Here is a 6,462-nt window from a genome sequence, read left to right on the forward strand (position 1 = left end):
CACTTCGACATTTCTTAGCCTTCTTAGCTCTTGAACTGGTTTCTGTAGTGTTTTCTTGACTCGTTTCAGTTACTTCTTCTTTTTCCTCGTTGCTTTCTTCTCGCTCTCCTTTGTGTTCTTCTGCCTCTGATGTGGCTACATTCTGATTTTGCTACAGTAATAATATATCAGTGATTCTAATTGAGCTATTCTCCTTTTAAGTTCTGTCGAAAATAATTCAGCGTTAATCATAAATATCTAGAAAGTCATTTGATTATAGGCTGAATATGAGAAATTTTCATATTAAAACTGGATGTTCTTCTGCATGTTACATATGAAAACCAAAGTCACACCAAATAGCAACATATATCTTTCCATTTAATGTATATTAAAAGAACAAATTGGACTTAAGAGAAGGATTTCTAAATAGCAAAAGATACAATAAACAGAAATTTTGGCTAATTAGAATTTACCATAGATGAAGGATTACTGATGAGATAGATGAGAGTAAGAATATGCTTATATTGACGATATGACAAACCCAAGTTCTCAATATGCTTTAAGAAATGCATTCTGTACATTTAAGAAATGCGATATTTTTTTTAATCCACTTGCAGATATGGTTATAATTATAATTTCCTTTTCTATCATCTTATACCCAAACTTGTATATTTGTGCTCATTAGTGTCAGTCAACTTAAGAAACAAAGTAATTTCTAGAAATAAATATTAGCTGCTATATGCGAAATTTTGTGATAACTGCCCCCATACTTATTTTCCCTATAACGTCATGAAAATTTGATCAAAATAGAACTACTTATCTTGTTGATGCCATCTTGTTTATTTGGATAACTGATTTTCCATGTAGTTGTATATGGTGTGCTATTCTCATATAGTCTTGTGTCTGATGCAGCTGAGCAGAGACTTTTAAACTGTGAAGCCAAACAGCTAAATTAAAAGACATAAGTGATAAAAAGAATCTGACATCTGCAGGCACTGTGTATCTTCACGAGTTGTAATGTTGTAGTAGATTATTTATATAACAAACTGGAGAAGATTAAGCGTATAATCAGAATGTTAAAGAATGTTAAAGAATGTTAACAAAATATTTGATTGCATAACATGTATGTAGATATGATGTTTAACCATAATGACATTTTATTTTTGTTGATATTTTTTTGTCAAATCTTTTGCAGAAAATGGTTATTTGTAGTTCAAAAAATGTTAATGAAAGTCCCATACTTCAATGCAGGAATTGTCATTTGAATGAAAAGCAAAAGGGCTTGTTTGATGGAGACCCTTAGCAATCTGTAGCCACCTATTTTACTCAAATGGAAGGTTTTGATGCAGGTGGGTTATTTCCTTTATGTTAAGCTATTTATTTTGAATAATTGCAATATCTTTTTTCCCCAATTTTATTATTTCATGCTATTTCATGCTATTGCATTAGCTTTGTACTTGTAAACTCATAAATTTTATTAGGGGAATTGTTAATACAAACTACTATAATAGAATTTTGTCCAGAATATGTGGGTAACTGAAAGTTTGAAATACAAATATTAAGTAGAGATTGTAGTTTCTAGGTGTGACTAGGAAGACATGAACGAAATTGAGCTTGGATAAATCTGTAAGGAAAGACACGCTAGTATTTATTCCATCACTACATATTTTGCTTGGATAAATCTGTAAGGATAGATTTCAGTACTCTTGCAGGAGGAATCGGTATGCTTTATGTCTTGAGAATTTTTTGCTCCTTTCATCACGCTTCTGGTACTCATGGATCAATATGTTCTCTTAACTTCCTTTTCAAACATCTTTTTTCCCCAATTTTATTATCATCATTGCAAAAATTATGCTGATTCATGGAAATTTACACAGGTACAGAAATGATGAAAGCCAAGATTGAGATTGATACTGACAGGTTCCTAGTGAGTATTTGACATTGAGGAACAAGTTTTTAGAAACAAATAGAGAATATAGTCTTTGACCGAGAAGTTTCATGTTTTGTAATCAAATGTTGATGTACATTGTTTGAAAGTTAGTTCGGTACGATATTTTCTGAGTTGAAATGTTGGTAGTGTGGATTTAATACTTTGTAGTTTTTATACTATACTGATGTATGTTGGCACTTATCATTATGGTTGATTATGCTCAACATAATCACTTTTATATTGTGTATTAAAATTTGACTTGGCCATGTTCTTAAAAAGATTGTCCAGGTAATTGAATACTATAATTATTTTGACGTAGGAAACCAAGAACAGCTTCGATTGAGCAGTTGCAATAGCTCGATTAAAACCGTTGCGATAGCTCGATCAAAACCGCTGCGATAGCTCGATCCAAACTGTTGCGATAGCTCAATCCAAACTGTTGCGTTAGGTCTTTTAAAACTGTTGCAATAGCTCCAACTGTCGCCGTAGCTCTATCAAAACCATAGCTATAGCCTACTAAAACCGTTGCGTTAGGTCTTTTAAAACTGTTGTAATAGCTCCAACTGTCGCCGTAGCTTTATCAAAATCATACTTATAGCCTACTAAAACCATTGCGTTAGGTCTTTTAAAACTGTTGCAATAGCTCCAACTGTTGCCGTAGCTCTATCAAAACCATAGCTATAAAACTGTTGCAATAGCTCCAACTGTTGCCGTAGCTCTATCAAAACCATAGCTTTAGCCTACTAAAACTGTTGCGTTAGGTCTTTTAAAACTGTTACAATAGCTCCAACTGTCGCCGTAGCTTTATCAAAACCATACTTATAGCCTACTAAAACCGTTGCGTTAGGTCTTTTAAAACTGTTGCAATAGCTCCAACTGTTGCCGTAGCTCTATCAAAACCATAGCTTTAGCCTACTAAAACTGTTGCGTTAGGTCTTTTAAAACTGTTATAATATCTAAAAAAACCGCTGCAGTAGCTTGAAAACCGTCGCAATAGCTCAATCAAAACCGCTACAATAGCTTAAAAACCGTCGCAATAGCTCAATCAAAACCGTTGCAATGGCTTAAAAACCACTTACCTTTTAAAACCGTTACGTTAGATGCAGGGGCAACGGTTCAAAAAACCGTCGCAATAGAGTTCAAAACCGTTACGGTAGAGCTAGGGCAACGGCAGCATATGAGGCGCTTTAAGAACCGTCGCACTTGCTCAAGGGCGACGGTTCCATGGCTAGCGCAACGGTTTTGAACCGTTGCGTTAGAGCAAATATGTGGTAGTGCAATGTGATGCAGGACAAGTTAAGATTAGATTCATTTTATCTAGCAATACAGTCATGATTTTGTTGCATCTAGATTTTATTTTAGTTGATAGGGATTAGTACCTTGAGATTTAATCTTTTTACATATTTTTGTCAGATATTATATGATTATTTTTAGTTCTATTAGATAATATTTTAGTGATTTGATGTTATCTTTAGTATTAAGTTTTTTTCTTATAAATAAGATATAATCCTCTATGAGAAAGATAGACATTGATTAATTAAAATATGTGAGTTTGAGAAATTTCTCTTTGAAGCATGAGTTGCTAGACGTGAAGTCGTTGTTTTATAGGTTAGACGATGTCAGTTACTCCGATCTATCATAATGTATCTATTGTTTATCTTAGATTTCTTTTTTTACTTACTGTTCATACGATACTATTCACGGGTACAGTTCACCCGGTGTTGTTCATACGATACTATTTCTAATGTCATTTTTCAATTTCAAATTCAATCAGAATATGCTCTCCATCAATTAGTATTAGAGCAAGTTCACGCGATCCATGGTTATTATGAGTATACATCTATTTTCTCCTTCACAACAGTATGATTTTAATCTATTAAAGTTCGACCTTTTATCTTATTTTTTGGCTTTGATAGAGATGAGGAGCCATTTGATTTTGAAGTCTAGATTCAAGATATAAAGTATATATTTCTTTTTTGTGAAATGCCTAAAATACAAAAGTATTTATAAGCAAAGGCCGGCTCAAGAAAGAAGCTCAAGAATGATGGTCTAGAAACTTTTCAGGTTATCATTCAGCTATTTGTTTGTAGGAGTCAACGAAGTTTTTTCTGAAAAGGAGATATTCTTCCCAAATAACTAAAAGATTTTATTGTTTCTCTTCAAAGCCTGAATCAAGGTCAACATGAGTGCCCCAACTACAATTAAATTTGGCCCCACAATCAAAATTTGAGCTTAATACAAATCTAGAAATATAATCAAAAGCAAAAGTGGAGTTAGAGCCTCAATCAAAGCTTGAACCTGAATTTGAATGTGAGTTAGAAGAATATGTATATCGAAAGATCAATCCAGAACTCGAGTCTGGTTTGTATGAAAAGAGAAAAATCAGAAGATAGATTTAGGCTTGGATTTAGAGCCTAGACCTAAGATGGATTCTGAACCAAAAGCAGACCAGAGTGTTGATCTAGAGCCAGAGCTTGAATCAAACCCAAAGTCTGAGTCCAACATTGAAGTGCAATACGAGATACTTGCAATCTATAGTAATTCGATAATAAAGTTTGTAATTCTAAATCTTTTACTGCCTAATTCTTATTGAATTATGCAAATAATTTTAAAGATCGTGTAATGTGTGCAACAATATTTCCCACCGGTCAAAGAAATATTCATGCTCTCCCATTATAAAACTCAAGGTCGAGTTTTCACTAACTAGAGGAGATTTGATGTAGGATAAGTTAAGATTGGATCACTAGTAGAAAATGGACCAAACTAGACGTAACAACCTAGACAGAAAAAAATTCCATCTAGGTTGCTCCAAACTAGACGGAATGTATTGTTAGCCCTTATGTTTTGATGATGGTTTACAACCACCATTATCGGTACTAATGGCTTATTAAGTGCAAATGTAGTGAATTCATTTATCAAGCTTGTTAGTGTCACGAATGAAGGATTGGATGGAATATGCGCTACAACGATGATATCCAAAGGAGGAGGAGACATAGTGATGAAGCAACGTTATTTCAAGAACAACAAATTCAAATAGAAGCTTCATCCAACTCAAGCTATAAACAAATTCAAATAGAAGCTTCATCCAACTCAAGCTATATCAAGACTCAAGAATTGCATTCTATGTGAGTATATTAGCTAGTTTTTATTTTTCTCTCTAGTGCTAGAATGTAGGCAAAGAATTATTGATTTCACTTGAAGCTATTGGGATATCTCACACACGTTTTCATACTTATGTTTTTAAGCGTTTTTCATAAAATACTATGTTTTCATACTTATGTTTTTAAGCGTTTTTCATAAAATACTATTTTTCACAAGTATGAGGACCTATTTGCAAAATTTCTTTTCTAAACAATTTGTTTCTAGTATTAAAAACATTTTACAAAGTTTCACAATTTTCAGAAGTCAAATGAATATTTTATAAATTGTTAAAGTGTGTCAAATATCAGTTTTTTTTAATGTATCAGTATGCGGTCGACCACACCGGTCGACCGCACCTGTGTTCATTCGTCAATGGGCAGCAGAGAGTTTTTCGGTTGACCGCCGCGGTCAACTGAGAGCTCGAGACTTCCCACGGTCGACCGCACCGGTCGACCGAAGAAGTCTCTGCTCGTTTTCTCAGTTTGGGATCTGGATCGCGGTCGACCGTGAATTTTTTCGATCGACTGCCAAGTGTTTTCAAACAGCTATATGTTTTCGATTTCTGCGCTGTCTGTACACAATCTCTTTTAGATTGTTTACAGACTGTGTTCCAGATTTTAGGGGATTAGGTTTTGAGTTTAGACAGCTGGTTTTCACCTATTTAAACTCATCATCTTCTTCTTCCAAAATGTCCCAGCTTTTGCAAAACCAGAGACGTTGTTTTTTACTGAGCAAAATTTTCAAACCTGTTCTTTCTGAGTTTTGTGTGTTCACTTCTCAGCTTCAGTGTGCTCTTTCTCTTTGCCATAGGGACGTTGTAAAGAGAGAGTCTTACATCATTTCTACTATCTTGAGAGTGTGATCTTGTGTAGATCAATTGTGTGGGAGTGTGATCTAGTGAGATCAAAGTGTGATCTTGTGTAGATCAATTGTGTGGGAGTGTGATCTAGTGAGATCAACTGTGTAGTGTGAAATCGTGAGGGGATCGCTGTGTAGACGAAGTTCCGGCTTCCAAACCGGGTTGTGTAATGGATTTCTCCTCGAGAGTGGGGAGCGGAGACGTAGGTCAGCGGACCAAACCTCGTTAACACATTCTGCGTCACAGGCTAACGATTACTAACCCTATATCCTCTATTTTGATTGCATTAGAATACTGTGGTTTGCTTGTCTTAATTTTATTACATAATTATAGCCTCTTGACCCTAATCACCCCCTTCTAGGGTCCAACAATTTGTATCAGAGCTTAGTCTCTATGTTAGTTTTTGGTTTAATCACCTTAGAGAAAAGATCTTATGGATGCTTCAATGAATGTGCATATGTTAGAAGGACAATCCACCACTAGACCACCTCTCTTCACCGGTAGTAATTTTGCTTATTGGAAGGCTAGGATGAGAATTTACTTTCGATGCATT

The 6,462-nt window shown here is 34.7% G+C and overlaps 1 long non-coding RNA gene across 1 annotated transcript; it reads left to right on the forward strand.

The window, feature by feature from the left end:
- LOC109824257 lies at positions 1,078–2,164 on the forward strand. The gene is made up of 3 exons (XR_002242583.1): positions 1,078–1,102; positions 1,231–1,328; positions 1,857–2,164. It is a non-coding gene; the product is annotated as an uncharacterized LOC109824257 (long non-coding RNA).

This window comes from Asparagus officinalis, chromosome 1 (genome assembly GCF_001876935.1).
Source record: "Asparagus officinalis chromosome 1, Aspof.V1, whole genome shotgun sequence".
NCBI lineage: Eukaryota > Viridiplantae > Streptophyta > Magnoliopsida > Asparagales > Asparagaceae > Asparagus > Asparagus officinalis.